General features: G+C 39.6%; 1 pseudogene; it reads right to left on the bottom strand.

Annotated features, from left to right (window-relative positions):
- The window catches only part of LOC114446539 (neurexin-2-like), a 68,982-nt pseudogene that overhangs the window by 40,396 nt on the left and 8,168 nt on the right, over positions 1-20,418 (bottom strand).

Genomic DNA, 20,418 nt, shown 5'->3' on the forward strand with positions numbered 1-20,418 from the left:
AGAGACAGCTATAGTCAGACACAGACAAAAAAGAGTTGGGTCTGTCTTAGTAAAAACACTTTCCGGTGAGCATATGAGTCCCGCTGTGCCAGCCAACACAAACAGCTCTCATCAGTGCATCAGCACTCTAAGACCCTAGTACAGCAAGTCACTTAGAATTCCAGTCCCACTTCAGTCATTACAGGTAAAACCTTATGAAGGGGTAAGTCGCTGTAGCACAAATCCCTGCACATGTTTGGCTGAACAAGGCTGTTAACGCTGCAACTCCTGGTGTGGAATGGACATGATTACCCCTGGGAGGGTCCTCGCCTGCCAGCATGTAGGCTGTTGATACAGTGTGCCATTGCAAAATCAGTGACTGAGACTCTGCTTAGACTGGATTCACCCACTACCCTGTCTGCAGAGCAGACAAAGAGCTGCTGTGGTGCACCCCCACTGCGGCTGTGCATTTCACACGACGTAAGTACACACATAAATTATGCCACCCTTTCTTCCCCTCATCGCACCTCAGGTAATCTCCCTCTTAGCAGACATACTAAGATGTGAGTGGATTAAGGTGTTTGTCTGCATCCTGCATCTTCTGCAGTAAACATCACTCAAACAGAGGAACACACACAGCAACAGGAGGCTGTACAGTGTCATTAACAATAACAAAGACGCTGTTGTTGTAGAGCCACCACTGACAGAGATAGCAGGAGGAATATTGTGTAAAATCTCCTTCTATTTCTTTGCCTTTGGTCCTGGTGGAGAGGAGGAGGAGTACCTTTCCCATTATCTGACTAATAAACAGAAACAAAGCCAAAAGCCGTTGTTTTATCAGCTGGGGAATGTCCCAGTCTAACTCCGGTTTTTGCTCTGTGGAGCCAGAGAAAAGGAGCTGTGACCCAAATAATTTGCAGCTATGATGACTCCACAGTGATTTTTGTCGAGCACTGGGGCGGGAAAGAGTGACCCGCATATCTGACAAATGGAGGCGGAAGCTGGTGACCAGAACAGGTCAAGGCAGGCACTTACCAAGCGTCTCAGCCAACAAAGTAGTCTCTGACGATTTCTGAGGTGTTGACGAAAAGTGGATTAGGAGTGGTGTCATTATTGCCTGGCCACACATTAAATGTGTGCATCATACTTGGCTGTGCCTTACATCCAAAGCTCAGTGTGTGGAAATGCAGAGATAACCGGCTAAGACCTTCAGAGTCCCATTAAAGGAGGAAGCCTGTATGGAAATAAACTCTACTTCCTGCCAGTAATCTTATAGCTCTATTTTTAAATAAGAGGGATCCTAAAGAGCAGGCTGTAAACTGAGTTTCAGAGCTAACAAAAATGAAACAGCAGGCAGTGGAAGCTCATTTTCTTTAAATGTTTCACATCCTTTGGACTTGGCATCAAACCATATTATATTTTTTAATGTTCTGCTCAGGCTTGTTTGTAATCTGTAAATTGGGTAATAAACTTTGTGGATGTGATGTGTTATTGATTATTTGATCATGGCACGGGTTGTGCTACCTCCCGCAGTGGTGTATCAGTGTTGCGTTTGCCACCCTTTGTAACACACACCCTCACTTTAACTCACCTACGTGTAGAGGCCCTGAGCAAATCCATACCATCTAAAAACATATGACATCAAACCTGCAGCTGAACAACTCTTTGTGATTTCAAATAAAAGCGCTGCACCTCAGGCCACATAAGTGATTCACACTGTGTATGAATGGCATCTGATTCCCCAGAGATCTATGTGATATATATTGAAACTATTCACTGTATATGTGCAAAGGCACATATACGCTATTTTCTGAACATATAGGAAGACAGATTGTATTATTATAATAACTTCACTTATTGCACACTTATTTTTGAGCAAAACTAGCCTAGATACCTTAGATAGCTCTAAATTGTATTAAAATATGTGGAAATCCTTTGTAAATTTAATTAAACACATACACTGAAAACAGCTGTGGATGTTGAAGGACCTTTCTGTCATTATTGTGACATTAATTAGCAAGCATCATAGAAGAAAGAGCCATTGCACGAGGATTAGGATTTACTGAATTTGTTTTTTTTTTCATGAAAAGTACAGTATTATGGAGTGTGTTGTAATGAGGGATTAGACCAAGGTCACTGCTGCTGAAAGATGCGGGCCCACCAGGACCAGCTGTGTCCTTTCTTTCGAAGATTTCTACGCTTTGTCATCCGTGCTGTTCTTATGTGTCACTTCTTTGTGCTTACATGTGGAAATTTAAAGGAAAGAAAAGCAAAACAATAACAATTTGTTTGCACTTGTGTAAGGTTTTCCTATATGTTTGAGTGATTTTTCTCTGTTCTGTATCTGCCTTGTGAGGTGGCTGTCCTTATCTCTTGTTCACAGACCTGTTTTTTTTTTGTTTTTTTTTTTGCATCAGAGGATACTGCACTCTTTTTTGGCATCCGAGCATGCACCACTGTGGCCTTTGTCCACACAGATCGATGGGAGCCCACGTGCTGCATACCATAGATGAACAACTCAGAAGACTCACCTGCTGTGCCAAAGGGTTTCACTGCCTTAAAGCAGTTCCTCCGACAAATAAAGATAATTCCTGCGCCACTTAAAACACACAGCAAAGACCAAATATAGCATTTGGGTTACCATCTTTGTCATCTCTTGGGGGGGGGTGATTTAGGTATTGCATAGATTAGTCTATTTCCGCTGATGCAGGGACAACAGAGAAGAGCCTTGCTGCAGAACAGCACAGAAAGTATTATGAAGGACAGAAAAAAAGGCATCTGGTGAGTGTGATTTTTCTGTTGTCATTGTTGTTTTTCATGCATTCTGCATTGGGGATTGTCTCCATGTCAAGCTTTAATCCAATAAACATTCTGATGTGCTCTCTTTGCAGCATGTCATTTAATAATGCCTGCTTTTCTGCTGTGAGCAGAGCCATGCCATCTTTTGCTCATAATAAGCACGACAAACGCTCACTTTTGGAAATTCTGCAGAGATGAAACCTATGACAACCTCATACCACACTCACTAAATCTTGCGCCTATACAAAATCCAAACATATACATTGATATTGTGTGTAGTTATTAAAGCACTTTGGTTTGTATGCTGCACGGCCATGTATAGAGACTATCCGTGAAGAGAATATCATTTTACGATCTTCAGTCAATTGTACATGTCAGGAGCTGGACTTCAGAGAGCAGGTGCTCGTTGCTCTGCGCATCTTGAGTCAGTAACAGTGATTTATAATGTGCAGCGGTTCAGTGCACCTTGTGCTGGTCTCCTGAGCCTGTTGGCTGCCCTTTCACCAGAACCAGCAGTCCTTACTGGTGAGATGGATGTCTCGCTCTGATGCAGACTAAACAAATCTCCCTCCTCACTTTCAATCTTCATTTCGCTCTGGTATGTGTAGCTCATTAGAAGCTGAGCCTGTTTATTTGTGGTCAGTTCAAATGGTGCTAATCAGGAGAGAAATGTCTCTTTTTCTGCTGAAAGAGATTAGTCCCTAAATGCACCTTGCTGCAGACGCAACACAAGCTGAATGAATGTCACTATTTATGTCATCATGTCGGAGATCAATCCACATATTGGTGTTCGAGCATTATGTCATATGACGCTTAGCAAACTATCTTGCAGGAGTTTAGATGAGGAAACTTTGCAGAGAAGAAACCAGTAAAAACACAGGATCTATAAAGAATGAAACAAAGCATCTCTGTACAGTCACTCTCACTGTGATGCAGCATATGAATGCTACCCATGTTGAGTGACACCCACGTATGCTGCAGACCTCTCTAGTCACCTTGAGCGCACTGATTATATATACAATGAGCATTCAGCACATTAGGCGCGTTTTCCCCAGTGACCTGCTGACCACTCATAGTATATCTCCGTTCAGCTTAATTTGTTGGATGTCAGAACTGCAGTCCAAACTGACAATAACAACCTGATAATCATAACTCAACACACTCTCACACACTGATGCCGCTTTAGCAGCCTTTTGCAAAAAAAAATAAATAAATAAAAAGAGCATCACGGAAAAACTTAGCATACTTATCATTATGTTTATTATGAAATGCATCATCTTACCTTCTGCTTGTTTCTGCACAACTGTGGAGAACAAAAAAAACAGACATACTTAATAAATGAGAGCAAAACCAGGTCCAGTATCACCCTGTCTGCTTCTCCTTATGTCACAACATGTGTGATGACTGACACAAGATTCAGACACAGCCTGTGAGGCAGGCCGTTTTTTTCTGTCAGCATAGCAGGTTAACATTAACATTTCTGACATATAATGGTGGTATTATATTACATCTGTGACATTTGACATGACATGTGTATAATCACACAGATTACCTATGTAATCAGCTGTTAAACTAAGAACACCAGCTCAGTCTGTTTATCCAGTGATGACCTGTGACCTTGTAGAAGGAAGTGGCAGAACTTCCATCAAACCACACTGTACATTAATGACTGACAGGGTGACACATAAAGTGTTTTTCTAAAGTGATTCCCATTACCATCTGTCCACTAAAGAGTTTAGTTTAAAATGCTCAATTATATGCCTACTGCTTAAAGAATAAGAAAATGACATCCATTTGGTGGTGTGTTAGATGAAAACATGCGAACAGCAATCACATTAGGAAGCTGTTATCCTCCAACTTGTGAAGATGCTGAGAGAGCAGCCCTTAAGTACTGCAAGAGGATGCTACGGCCTGGATTGCTGTTAAGTGGGCTTTATTGATTATTCTCAGAAGATCAATGTGGCTATAGACTATATATTTAGAATAGGATATAATAAGATATTTAAACCATGAGCCAGAACATGTGGCTGATTTCTTATCTTGTGTCTGTGGTGGAAAAATAAAGCATTGACCCATTGATTATACAATGCACCTTACAGTGGACCACCAAGGGGCTTTGTTTTGGAAAAATATGTAGTCGATGAAAAGATTTCTGAATGTTTGCCCATGCATTACATGAAGAATGTTTGTCATGGTATTTTTAAAAGGCAAAAAAAGAGTGTAAGTCAGCTCTTACAGACCTAACTCTTTTCAATTACAGCTCTCAACATGACTTCTTGTGATTTCTACTGCATTTTCCTCTTGGAATCTAAGCTGCTGGGCATATTGGTGATGTGTAATGTGCAAAGAGAGAAATGTAGTTTACACAAAACAATTTTTGTCTCATATCTTCACAACAAACAATGGTTTTGACAGACTGACAGGAATACTGTATATGTAATTCACGGCAACATTCAAATAGAAGCCAAACATTATTTAACCACTGTTCATATGTTTTTCTCCAAAATAAACTCAAGAGCATTTACTTTGTATGGTAGTGGCTAATGTTAGTAAAGGATAAATACATAATTAATATAGTAATATTATAGTTAAGATAAGTTATGTAGATTAACCTCCGACAGTCAGTTAATACTGTATGTAAGTGTTAATGACTCAATGTCCTGCAAACAGAGGGATATTTTTCTTACCTTCATGGCAGTACCTTCCCCTGGCGTTGGTACTGACACAGTCACAGAGGACTTCTCCTTGGCTGACGGAGCATTGGCCATTGTTGTTGCAAGGAGAGTGTGTGTCACATATGTACTCCAAATCACTATGAACTGCTTGACCATCCAACAACAATGGGAGCGCCTCCCCGAGTTTCAAGTTGGCTAATAGGCCCTGGAATGGCGGCTCATATTTAACAGTGCTTGAGGTCAGCGCAGACAGACGCACATCCGGAGAGATGCCCCCCACGTAGAGGTCGCTGACCACGACCATCTCTTTCCTCTTCGATTTCACCTCAGCCACTTTCTCCTCATTGTCAACCACCAGTTTGGTCTCTCTGTGGTTACGGATGAGAAGGACTCTGTGCCAGCGTTGGTCGTTGATAGGGGTCTCTGTGTGCAGGGAGGCTGGCTCTGCACAGTGGATGGTAAATCGCATCTGGAGTCTCCCGTCTGCTATCAGAAGCTCCAGAAAGTCGCAGTTCCCTCCGTCGTCAAGGTAGAGCACCAAGGCTTTACTGATGTTGGTTTTTAGAATAAAGCTGAGCTCACCTGTTGCCTTGGCATCCCACTGGCCGTAGCGTGTCCACTGACCAGGAACACCCTCATATTCCAAAGCTATTCCTGTTAGCACAAATCCGGCTAACAACAATAACCAGGAAGTGAAGCCTTTACACCTGCCCATGATGGTTACTAATATCTACAGCCTACTTCTACTACTGGCCACTACGCAGCTTGTAATTCCTATGAATCTACAACAGCTGTAAGATACAGATATCTAATACCTAAAATTTTTTCGTTATCAATCTAGGTTTTGCAGAAATAAGATAGTAGTTGCTTTAACCTTGACTGTCTATCCTGATTCTTTTTGCCATCTCTCCATGGGTGACACGTGACACTGAGGCACACGGTTGAAAACTTTGCATCTACTTTGGATCGGCTGAGGGAGAGAACAAACAACACAAGTGATCCACAATACTGCGTGCTTCCTCGTCTTCGCCATCCAGTGTCTTGGCCTCCATCCAGCACTGTTCCTGTCAGTTCTCCATGGGTTCGCTAGGCACACAGCCTAGGTACAGCCTCCATTATGCTCAGCATCCCAACATCCTAAGACACAAGAGAGGAATATGCAGTGAATAGCTGAAGACATCATGAACTGACAATAATGGTAATTTATCTGCAGCTGAATAACATGACAAAAGAATGACAGAAATCACATTTTTTACATTAATGTGTGTGTGTTTAAGATGTTTAAGGTTAAGCTCATTTTAACTGCTTCATATCTCTGTAGTTTATTATACTGCATATTCGATAACGCTGGGTGCAGACAGGAGGCGGAAACGCTGCGATATGTCAATTCTGGCAGGAGCCGCAGCCCGGTTGTTCACACCAGATGCCCATTTCTGCTCGCCGGTCAACAAGTGATTGTGCTCTTCTGCTCTATGTAGAGCTGATTCTTATGGTAAATAACCTCATGACTTTATAACATCAAGCCTATAATGTTTTCCTGGGATAACAATAGTGCTCTGACTGAATGCATTGGCTAAATAAATGCATGTGTCTATATTTGTAACAGGTACATAATTTAATAAGAAAACGTCCACAATAAACAGTGACTCGAAACAGTGGCTGTGGGGGGTAGTGTTTAAACTAGGGAGGGGAGGGGTAGAACAATCAATCAAGCATGATAATCAAATCATCTATATAAATTATAGTACATATTGTTTATAATCGATCTTTAGAGGATTTTCATGTAGTTTGTAGAAAACCAAACCAAACTATCACTGCAGATTGCAAGTGTGTCATGTTTTACAGCTCAACTGTTTAACATGGGCATTGAAAGGAGCAGGCACACAGCGCTTCACAGCACTTTTGCTTTCTTGTCTCAACCCACAATATCACCATCTGTTTGTAGTGTCAATTTCTCAAACAAGTCAGAAAAGTTTATCTTTGTGACATTTTACTGGGAGAATATTCAGAAAAAATAATCAAATCAACAAATTTAGAGATGCTTGTCACTACTCTATGCTACAGTAACAACTTTTTTACCATGGAAATTTTACATTTCCTTTTTTCACACAACCACATAAGGGCACATACTCCAGCAAACACTGGGAATTCAACCTTAAATAGTCACTTTAGATGACAGGACTGCTGTTTTTTCTGGAGTGCCCGTTTTGTTTAAGAAGTCAAATGTCAGCAATCAGTTGTCACTACTATGACATTTCAGCAAATGGTTCCTCAATGAAATGCTTTACTTTCTGCCCTGGGCTTCAGGAAGAAAGCAGAGCAGAAGATCTCATTTGTTTGCTGAGATGTGCTGATTTCCAAGAAGCTGGTGGGAAAAGTCTGTTTCATAAGCACCCCCACAGATGTTTTGGTGCAATCCATGGCCTCGCTAACTTGAGAGATGTTGAGCCCCCTTAAGCCCTCTGTGCTCCCTGGACTCCTGCTAAGATGTTACAGCTAAACAACACATGCAGGCCAGAAGCTGGGAGAATGATGAAAAAGGAAGAGGACTATGTTAGAAACAAACAAGCAAACAAAAAAATTCAATACTGTGTGATAAACAACAGAGGGTGTGCCTCAAAGGCCTCAGGAGCTATAACACAATGGCCCTTGGCTGAAGTGTGAGTCTGCACTGACTCATTACTATCATTCAACTGGTCAAGTCACCTGTGAAATTATGTCTCAATCATATACATTGTTATATTTAAACAACGGGGTAGGCGGGGGGTTATTCTTCTTTTCATTTACCTGCAGGGAATAAAAGCCAATAATTAATTTATTCTACAAACAAATACTGTCTGTGCAGCCTGATATAACAATATGTCTCTTTGCCAAGGCACTGTGCTGCTGTCCAGGCCCTATTAAAAACACATAAAAGAGCAATGCCTCTGTGTGATTCAATTACGCGATCAGGATTAAATCAGTAGCCACATTCAAGTACAACCAGTGTGTACTGCACAGCTTAAGGATGCATGTCATATAACACACATTTGATTTATAAAGCAGGTTGTACAATGAATTGTTCAGATTTCTGCTCTTAACATTCACAAAATGTACCAAAGTCACCCTGTGTGCTCAGGAAGAGAAGAGGAATACAGATATTGTAGCACCTTACATACAAGATCTGCTCAGATCCAATCAGTCAGTCTCCAATAAACACACACACTGTCAAGTTGAAGCTCTAGGGTTTACAATTAAAGTGAAAAGGAGCTAATTTGTCAGAAAGCAGGAAATAATCTTTGTAATGTCAATGTCAGTTCTTTTTCATTTCTCAACTAGGAGCAGAGGCATTACAAACAAGTTTGGCCCAATTTCATCTCTGTCAGAGAGAAATATAATACACATTTGACTCTGCTGGGAATTACAGCCTCTATTGGCTACCCTGCTGATGAGGGACTGCCACAGTTGGATTTATTTGCTAAAGGTAGATGTCACAAGAAAGAGTGCAACACAGCAAATAAATCAAGGTTTCTCCCCAAAGTATCAGAAGGCTCCAGGCTGGAAGAAAACCTTTCTGATAGACGGGTTTATCATGGGAATAGCTGCATCCTGGAAGGTCATAAAAACTGACATCCTCCTCACAGGATGAATTGCAATTTGCCAGGGTCAGGTATGGTGTGTGAAATGCTTCTCAGGATCTGTCGCAGCTGTGTAACCTCTTGTTTGTTTTGATTGGGAAAAACAAGAGCATTAGTGCTTTTGAATACAAACTGACAGAAAGGTTTCACATTTATAGCTTCTCCACATTGTGGCTGTAGCACAACAACTTCCATTTGCAGTCATTAAGAGTAACTTATGTTCCAAGACATCATTGTTAGATATAATAACTGCACGATATGCCTATCCGCATTTAGACACCATTTCCCAGGAACTGCATTGCAAAGGAAGGTTATAAAAACATTAATAGTTAAATACTAATGGAAGTGTTTTCACAAAGCTCCCCCAGTCTTTTCACTCACAAACATTTTGCCAGCACTCAAAGATGTCTGAGGCACAGTTAGGCTAACACAGACAGGACAGATGAAACATATAAGGGCATATTTCCCAGAGGGGCTCTGACACACTAGTCAGGCAATGACATTTCTCTGCACTTGTAAGAAAAAAACTTTTGAGCTGATTCAGCACATATCTTCACTGTAAGTACATCTTGTCATTGAATTTTGAACTTCTACTAACACTGAAGATTTACAACCAAAAGTGCCTTTGCTAAGCTAACCAAACAAGAACCCATTTTATATCCTTTCTGGAGAGATTGCTCCAGTCATTGCAGTGATAATGCCGGGCTAATAAAGTCCAGTAAACTATAAGTCCTTGGTGTGTGCAGTAACTCCTCTGTCCAGCTATTGATCACCCAATAATAATGTCTTAATTTGTAAGTAAGGTGTTTACAGTTAAGCCTTTAAAACCCAACACTGCTTCGTCTATGTTTAATGGCTTTTCTCACTGTGTAACATGCACTTTGTTCATTAAAAGCAATTACCCATCATGATCAGAATCTGGACTGCTGGTCACCAGGGAAGGTCAATTAATCTCATTTAACCCCGACAGCCCTACCCGACACACAATTCTCTCCTCCTCCACTGAACAGGCCTGAAACCCGAAATTAGGGAATTTAATCAGGTCCACTGGTCATTGGTTACCCCTGCAGAATACAGTGGATTGTTTTAAACCTTTAATTCAACATTTTTAAGCCTTTACTTAAGCGTGACACCTACAATTTACAACAGTTACCCATGAAACTATTACTATACTGCAGCAAAAACACATAGCAGTACACATTTTTCATACTGTCATATACCAGTGTGCTGTACATTCTATATTAATAGTAGTGTTTATATCAATTCAGATTTAAGATACCTTTGTAAAACCACATTTACTAAGGCAATTCTCTAGTATTCCTCTATAAAATAAAGGTTGTGTTGATGTGCATATGAAGTGCTGAAAAGGATTCAGCTCCATCACACTGGACCCTTTAGGTGCCAATAGTTTTTTTTTTTTACTGCAAGGTAGAGTAAAAAGCTAGCTGTCTCAAAGAAGACAGACAAATGTGATAATGGCACACATTTTCAAACAGCCTCTTTCTGAATATTTTACTGATCTTTAGAATGTTAATATGTAGCAACAGAAATAATTGTGCAAAGGGAATAAGAATCTAAAACAGAGCTCCTTCTCCTGCACAGCTGTGAACAGCTGGCCCACTGTGGCAAGAGGTGGGCGGATGAATCACACTGGTATATTTTTGTTAGCTTACTTTAATTAAATGGGACTATTGTTAAAAATAGGAGGACATTTCTCAATTACAAGAATTTTTTAAAGCAGATTACTGACCACTAAGAATGAGAGAGTTGTGGGGTTGCCCACTTTATACCATTTATACTATTTAATATACTCTAGAATCAGACCAAGATCTATGTGTCCACCAGCATTACACTGCTGAATAGATTCAGCATGTATGAATGAATTACTGCTACTCAACCTGCTTTAACTTGGGGAAGGACCACAGGGCTGGAGGGTCAATGTTTACTGATTGTGTTACAGACATGGGCAAACATCACACCAGTTCTGTGTTGCAAGTAAAAAGGCTAAATAGGGTTTCTTGAATCCAAACAACAGCGATCTTAGTGTGACAGTCAGTAACGTGTCAGCGAACACAGCAGTGATCTTAAAGCATCACTCCGTGGAATCAAACAGATAAACAGGAGGAGAGTAAAAGAAGATAAGGACTGTGAAGTATTCCCCCAAAAAGCTGAAATACAGTGTAAAAATATCTTTTTTACTGAACTTAACATTTCTTTTTTATTCTTCTGTATTTTATATTTATGTATTCACAAAATTATAGATTATGTGCTTACAGGGAAAACTACTAACTTTAAATTCTGTTAATATTCTGCTGCTTTACCTGGGGAAATTAAGCTCGACACTAACCTTGATAGGTATCAACCTGCCTTATATACATCTTCCTCTGCAGTAGATGAGACGGGATTAGTGTAAACAGCGTTTTACTGCACTGTACACATCTGACGGTCTTACATGTGATTATTTACGTCACAGAGGTATTTGTACAGTACGTTGATTGAGTGTACACAGAGTCACAGATCAAGGTCTTCTTGTTTTGCCAGCATGCACCGCTTTCCTTTTAAATGCTTCAGTGAACTGTAAAAGTTCAGAGAATGCCCCTCTAACACACAGTTTATCCAAGCAGGTTTAGAAGAATGCTGCAGTTGTATCCAGTGTAACACAGGGTTGTTTTTCTCCAGCTGTTTAGCTCTTTTCTTTTCATCCATCTTTTTTTCCCATTAGAGAACCAGTGGAGGTTCAATAACCGGTCATTCTGTAAATGGAGCCTGTGAGACTGTTCAAGCAATTCCAATATGGCTATAGGAGCTAATGTAATGAAAGCTGCACTCAGTTTGCATGCCAAATCTACTGGAGGTATGGGTGTCATGGCTCTGTGCTCCAAGTGAAACCTGTTCGGAAAGGAATGTCATCTCACCACACATACCTCCTCACAGTATGACTGACACTGGAAGAAAGAAGGATTTTTATGTGGATATTATTACCAATATGTATTAATATACCCATGAATTAGGCTTTAAAGCAATTCCACTATGAGCTAATGTTCTAGAAATGACCTCTACGGAGGTGGTATACTGACACCTTTATACTGAAACAGATTTTTCTTAAGTACTCAGGTGTTACCATCACTGCTGCTGATATTTACAGTAAGCTCAGAGGAAGACTCAGTTTAATTCTGCTCACTGTCACTATAGAGGCAATTATAATTTATTAATATGAGTGTGTGTCTACAGCCTTTAGTCAAACAGAGAACTGTGTAGCAAGACTGATCTGTAATAATTATTACCATTAATCAAAAATGGAAACAATGTCTGCAGTAATAACACACACTTTTAATTATCCAATTTGGAAATGAAATCTAATCTGGCCTGGTATGAAACAAAGATGGGTCTGACCTAGATTCACTGGGACATTTTCTTTGATGGAAACTTTCAATGAGAGCTTCAAGACATCACACAGTGCATTGCCTTGGAACTTTGTCTCCCATCTCCTTTTATTTCAAAATCTAATTCTTGGTAATTACAAAGGCTTTCATTAACAAGAAAGCTATTCAGGGACAAAAGATGTTTTGCTTTGTTTGCTGCTACATAATCAATCATTTATGTATCCGTGTAGTTGCAAACCGTGAATTGATTTCTTCAAATAACTCTGAGACACGGTTGGGTTCTTTTTTTTTTCAGACAGGGACATGTAAGAGTTCAGTTTCCTGCTGATAGTTCAGAATAATGTTTTGCTGTATAAAATGCTCCATTCCAGTTTTCCAATCAGTACAGCACGCATTGATTTCTTTACATTAACCCCGTGCTCCCCAGGAGACGGTACACATGGGAAATATGTCATCTTGCTCTAATTACACGAACGTTTTCTTCCTCTATGGGGAAACGCTCTCAAATAGTTGATGGTGAATCTTTAAACAAAAGACCTAATGATAATTATCAAGCACATCGTTAAGTAACTCATAGGAGGTGAGACTGTCTGGGTCAGCGCAGTGAAGTACTTCCTAACTGACAAGATGGTGACTCCCCCAAACCTCAGGTGTATAAAATAATTAAAATAATAGTGGAAGAGGTTTGAATACTAATGAGAAGGAGTGTCAGTACTGACAGTAACGGTCAAAATTTAAACATTAAATATCGATCATTACTGCACCTTAACACTGGTTTCCACTGGTGTAAAACAGAAAAACATGCAGTGGAATTTTCCAGATCTAAAATGTTCAAATCAGCTCTACCAATCATTAGCTTGTCTTCATCCTGTTGGTTTCCTTGTGCAAAGTTCATGTAATGTCTGACTGATTGCCGCAGCTAAAACAGAATTTAAATTAAGCATGTAGGCGTGATGATGATGCTGCCATTACTCTTCTGACCTCTACAATGCTTTCCTCCTTTCTTTGATATATATGATATAAAAATAATATATCATCATCCATACAGAGGATTGTTTCTCCCCTCACCTAAGGCAGCCGGAGCATTTCCTCTATTGACAGTGTGTCTGGCATAGACATGTCTCCCACTGTGAGCTGCATGTGTGAACAGACATCGCTGGACAAGACCTGGACCTGATTCTGCAGATACAGTGTAAGACACCCTGCTTGGAACAAACAGTACACCAACAGTACCCATAATAGGGTGCTACAACACCGACCTCCTCACCCACCTTCACCTCTGTCATGCAGCATATTTCACCACAGCACAGAGAGTATAGAGAAAGAATAAAGTTATGATGAGGGCTGAGCAAAAATGCACAATAAAACGAAAAACAGACTTGACTGATATTAACAAACTATACTCTAGATACTCTTTTAGCCCTGACAATCTGCTAAATATTAAATTATGATGTAAAATCCAAGCACTTCCCAAAGTGAATGTGGGGCACAGGTTTGTCTAATGAACATACATTTGCAGGTATAATGTTGTATTGCACCTGACTCAAGCAATGGTTCACACCTGGAGTGAATGCATTCAGTACAGAGAGAGATAAATCGACATGACTTCCATCAAGGCATTTTAAACCATCAACACAAAGATAAAATCAGACTGAAGCAGTTTGAAGGCATGAATGTGATCTGAATCATCAGCTACCTCGCGGTTCACAGTTTGTGTGCCTCAAAGGATGTGTGTCTGATATGTCTTCCCTGGTTACTGCACTCTTCTTTTGCCTTGTTGTTCCTCCTACACCACCACATTCAGTCATTACACACACACCAGCAGTAGTTTGCATACCATTATTTGTGTATAGGGAGGAACACACAGAGGCCTGACTCAGGTAAAACACACACACAGATAGATTGAACAATGGTGGTCTGACATTGGAGCAGACCTAGCCTACAAATGCATCAGAGCCACAGCGTGAAGTTGAATAATTGATAAGTCAATTGATTGGAAAATAGGATCATTTATGTTTTCTTTAAGCAAGCCAGCTGCTTTCAAAATGTGTGCATTAATGCAAATTTATGATGAACAATAACTTAAAAAAAAATCACACACTCACACACACACACACACACACACATATATATATATATATATATATATATATATATATATATATATATATATATATATATATATATATGCGTAAATTCTGAAGCACTGAAATTAAAGTTTATAAATAGGATATGCATGCAAATATAAGCGAACAAATGGCAGCAGGGGGGTTGTCACTCAGACACTGATATTGCCTGGGGACCTGCAGCACAGTTACAAGGACAGCACCCGCCCTCCACCCTGCAGCACCCAGAACGAAGCCACAGAAGGTTGCTCAGCTGTGTGGGATCACTCTAACAAGCTGCTACCTCAGTCTGGCCCAGCTGAAGCTTTTTACTCTGTTTACTAGGCGCCTATAAAGGCGGCCTCAGTGAGCTGCTGTTGCTAGGTTTTGGCGTGGAATAAATTCTCCCTGTATTTACGTGCCAGCATCTCCTCTGTGAATTCCTACCAGTTTTCTTAAAATGTAAGACTTGTGAGACATCCAATGTGTTTCCTACTTCCTTTGCATTTATATTCAATCAATACATATCACAGTATGGTAGAAAATATACATTTATAGAAGGCACTGATATTTTTGAAAGCATCCTGCCTTGCTTTTCATGTTGTGCACTGTACTGCCTGTGTGCCAGACACTATATTAAAATGTATTGGTCTTATGAACACAATACCAACACATAACACCTCATTTGACAGATTTCTTTTTCACATACTCAGGAATAATATATCATAATAGACCTTGTCATTTCTAAAGCCTCCTCAAACACAGGAACTAGATCGAATGCTCTTTACCATTCTCACACTGTAACTAGATGCAAAATGTTGTCTGTGTATTTATTTTCTTTAGTGCACATAGAGTGGATGTGGAAGTGGATGCACATAGAGGATTTACTACTGCTGCTTTCCCTCCTTCAGTGGCTCCTACCTGAAGGTAACTGAGGGGAGATAAAAGGAGAAAATGGAGAGCATGTGGGACAGTTGATTTGTTACTCCATCTTCAGATGTGGAGGTCTGCTGAAACGAGACGAAGCTCACGCCATCCCATTTTTTATGCGCAGCTCATGAATAGAATGAATAAATCATCCATAGTCTGGCATTACACAATCTCCCTAATGTCAATTATAATGTCTGTACACAACCTAACTGAAATAAAACCAAGACTATGCTAAGACTGAAAAAAAGCAGAATAAGTCAGGTGTGGTGAAGCAAGCAACAAGCTAAATGAGAAACAGCAATGCTGCTGAGAAGTACAACACGAGCAGCTTTAGGGAAGTCTTCAGTGGACAGGGAGATTAGGTCCATTAGTACTGCCATGACACACTAAGGGCCTTTTCATATGCTGATTTCAAAAACACATGATTACTATAACCTGTTAAGGCTACAGGAGGACAGGATGTATGGACCAGAGTCTAGGTTTGAAGGTTTAAAAGAATAGGATGATACAACAACACAGAGAATCAATCACTCGAAATGTCCACATGTCCTCTTCTTTAACTGATGCTCCTACCACACAGAGTCACTCAAACCCTCACAATGAACCGAGAGGTGGTCTTCCTCCCTGGGGCATGAAACCTTGTCATTCTTTTGGTCAAGAAAATTGCTTCTGTCTCACTGGGGGCTCGTCATCTCCTTCATCAAGGAGAGCACCTATCCATGGATTCAGGAGCCTCTGAAAAACCTAGCCTGTACAGAACAGGGCTATCACTACATAGTTTCACAGAACTCTTATTTATGGCCATATAAATCTATCATATCAAATTATAAAATGATCACTGTCACACAATAACAATACATTGACAAAATGCATGTCCCATTTCTAAGCACATACCTTTATAAAATACAATATACAAATATGAAATAATTTTAACTTACTCTAAATTAACTCTAACTCTAAATTACGTTCAATTCCTCTCTCCTTTGGATCAATCCTTAAACAACACCACACATACATCCTCAATAAATCATGTACTCAGGTACACTTACTGTAAACCCCAACTGTAGATAGACAGCTCACATCAGAATGAACATGAATAAAAACAGCTCGATACAACAGAAAATAACATATAATATATATACAAAATAAAATTAAGTACCTGAAACATTCTGGTTTCACTTATACCACACCTCTACAACATGTCATCTGTTATAATACATCTGGTGCATAACAGCAAACAGTAAATTAGGCCCGCTTACTAACACACTAACAGTCGGCTCCCATTGTGTGTTTTCATACAGTTCATTTTTGAGAATGTAGCTCCAATTGTGAATGAGTCTTTGGTTAATGGGTCTATAAACACTAAGAAATGCCATAGAGGAACATTAATAGATTCATATCTATCTATTTCAAACATCAACAAGCTTCGCCACCAGTTTCTAGGCTACCGTGTGATTCCACATGTTCAACCTTCGGCGTTGTTTTTTTGATGGAGATTGGCTAAAAATAACAGGTGTATTATATTCACTCTGTGCAGATTCCATGAGACTGTCCACACTTCCATTGCCCTGATCATCTTCATCAAAGGCTCATAATGCATGTTCTAACTGCAAATATACACAAATCTCAGCAGATGATAAATATCAGTAGAATTCGCACTCTGGTTACAATAAATGTTAAATGCACATATTTTCACAGCACTCCATCCATTATGTGTAGAGACATGTTGTCCTTTTACTACTTATGCACGTCTCAAGAATTCAAACTGTGTTAATACATCACAGTGTTTGACTTGTATCACCTGTGATTTCATGGGTAATAGTCGGCCTATTTCCTCTCAAAGGTCACTTTGAAGTAAATTGCGACATTTGCAGTCTGAGTTATTTGCGATGTACGGCGACCAGTGATTTGACAAGGATGTTGTTGTTTGTTTACTCAGTTCTTTTGAGATGTGCACATCTTTTAAGAACACAAGTGAAGCAGTCTGAATATATTTGTATGATCATTTGCCACTTTGTTGGAAGTAGTTTTGTGCAATTTACAGTAATATAATATGAACCACAGTTTGCAGACATTCTATTTTTTGACTTTCCATTTCTTGTTTACCACTTCTAAGACATAATAAATGATTTCCACTGCCCTTTATGGTAAATTTAGCCTTCAATCCTGAGACCTTTTTTTGTTGCTCATGCTTCCAGTCCTAAGCTAACTGTCATATTGCTGTTGCTCAATGTTTCATTCAGACATGTGAGTGACATTAGTCTTCTCATTTGACTGTCTGCATGAAAGCTAATAAGGATATTTATACCTGCATTTGATGGTCAAATGCTCAGAGGGTGTTCATTTTCCATTTGCTAAATGTAACAGTGTGTAAACACTCCCTGCTTTTAATTTGGTGCCATTTAATTAGCAGCCCCGGTGATCCAGTTTTCCTTCCAGCAGTGAGCACAAAACACCAAGGTAAGACTCTTTCTCTTCATGTGTCACCTTTTGTCACTGAGCTTCTGCTGTATAGCTGTGATTCACTGTAAACATGGGTAGGATTTACCCTTAGCGTGTAAGCAAGTATGATTACATGCTACATGTTGTAATTGGAACGTACTCTTTCATGTTTTTGTTTGTGGGCGTCTGTGTTGTGTCGTTCCAGGTTCTCAATGTGAGTGGTGGGATTCACATTTTCCACAGTGCACAACAGTGTCCTGACTTCAAATGTATGTCATGTTGCAAACAAACACTCTCTTCCTCTCCCAGCTTTATGAATCTTACATTTTAGTCCCTTTTACTTTTTTTTTCTCGGTGTTCTGTCTTTTTTTGGAGGCAACTTCATTGGAATAACTCAATCTTTTATGATGGGCATGCACTCATCCATAGTGGCTGGTGTAACTTGAAACTTTAATTATATGACATGTAGCGTTTATTTATTTATTTTTTCTGAAAATGCTGCTTTTTCTAAAGCAAGTGGGGTTTAGGAGCAGGCTGAGCTCTTAACTACTGTAAAAATACTGTCCATATTTCAGGATTCTGGAAGTTTTGCAAGGTTGTTACCATTTAAAATAAATATAAGGGCTGCGGTTATATCTACCAATTCACTATAGTAATGTAAAAATAATGCCAGAGTAGGTTACATCTAAACCACCTGACATAAATCAGAAAATGCTGAAGGCATTGTAACTGTAACTGAAGGCACTGGCTTGCTGCTAATGCAAAAAATTGTGTGCAAAACATTCTTATTCTCTGAACATGATGTGTGGGAAACAAGCTCATTTGCTGTGTTGCTTCCTTGTCATCAACAACTTCCATTCAGTCTGTAAATTTAACAGTATCTTATTTATGAGGCTATTTTTGGTCAAGGGTCCTGATTTTTTTTTTTTAATTGCTTGAAATCAGTTGCAAGTAGTGAAATGCATCTTAATTATGCTGCTGCCTGTAAAGGTCAGTGTGCTATTATTATATCTTAATGAGGTTTTCTTGGTTAAATAGAAGTTATCCAAATGATAAATATTTCTTGGTCAGCACGGGTTTCCTGCAATCTCAACCAGCTGATAGGTAACTGGGCTGAATTAAAAAAATATCCTCTGATAGGAGTCCCTATAGAATTATAGGCAGATTATGTTACAGCTGGAAAGAGCCAGGTTTGCCGTGTCCCACTGTTTCGGGTCTTTGTGCAAAGATAAGTTAGCTGACTGCAGCCAGCAGCTCCATATTTACTGCGAAGACATGAGAGTGCTATCAATCTTCTTATCTAAGTCTCAGCAAGACAGCAAATAAGCAATGCATTCCCCACATCATTGAAGTTTTCCTTTAATGCTGCTACGTTGAGGTTCTGTTAAATAAAATAGGCTTCACAGAAAAACATGTTTATGTTCCTCAAACAAAGGTGTCGAGGTACCACACTAATCTTATATCATACTGGCACCTGTAATGACAGATTTCTACCCACATCCAGCTATAAACATTTACTTTGAGTACGTGAGCTGCATTGCTGGCATTTGTGAGATGCTTTTTATTTCATCTATGCGCTTAAGAGATATAATCACCACCCTCATCAACATCTGCATCAGCACCATCATCACCCTTGCCATCAGGCATATAGTCTTCATCATCAACAAAGCCGTCATTATCTTCATCTTCATCATCCACTTGATCCTCATCTTGACCGTTTACTCATATCTCTGCATCAGCTGTTATTCTGATGATTTAGATGCTGCATAATTTAAAGAGACGTATAACCCCTCCAATGCATTTGTAGCTGCACTCTTTCTCTCTTCACGCTGCAGGCTGCACAAATGGCTTTCATCAGACCTGAAAGAAGCCTTTAAAAAAATATTGATTCTAATCGTAAATATTCAAAAGTAACAATCATATAAACAGCTTTTGTAACATCTGTGGTCATGGTCATGCTGTTGGTGGGGCCTTGTTTTCCTTCACAACCTGCCAATTTGTCTTGCAGGGTGAGCTCTCAGAGATACAGGCACAAAGGGGAAAACAGGACTTTCAGTGCACCTGTAGATTTAAGTGTGATAAATATGAGCAGATATGGTTTTGGGGCTTGAACAACATGCAGGCAGAACAACCAATTCAAGTACTTGGTGGATGTATATAGGTCATATATATATCTATATATCTATATATAGATATATATATATATATAGTGAATGTATGTCAAAACAACAGAAGTTTTCAGGGCACTGGAACAGCTGACATTTTCACAAACCAGCAAGCCAGGTAATTAGGTAAGCAACTACATAACACTAGCTACAAGCATAAACATGGCGCGCACAGTACCCTCATTAAGTAAATGTAAATGTACTGTAGGCACAGAAAGGATGAACTGCATGCACATCTGTTTGCCACATAGCTGTAACTGTAATACCATTTGGAATGCTTTCCTCACAGATGCAATTTGGTTGAATTCCCACAGCCAAAAATG

Source organism: Parambassis ranga, chromosome 14, assembly GCF_900634625.1.
Source record: "Parambassis ranga chromosome 14, fParRan2.1, whole genome shotgun sequence".
Classification (NCBI taxonomy): domain Eukaryota; kingdom Metazoa; phylum Chordata; class Actinopteri; family Ambassidae; genus Parambassis; species Parambassis ranga.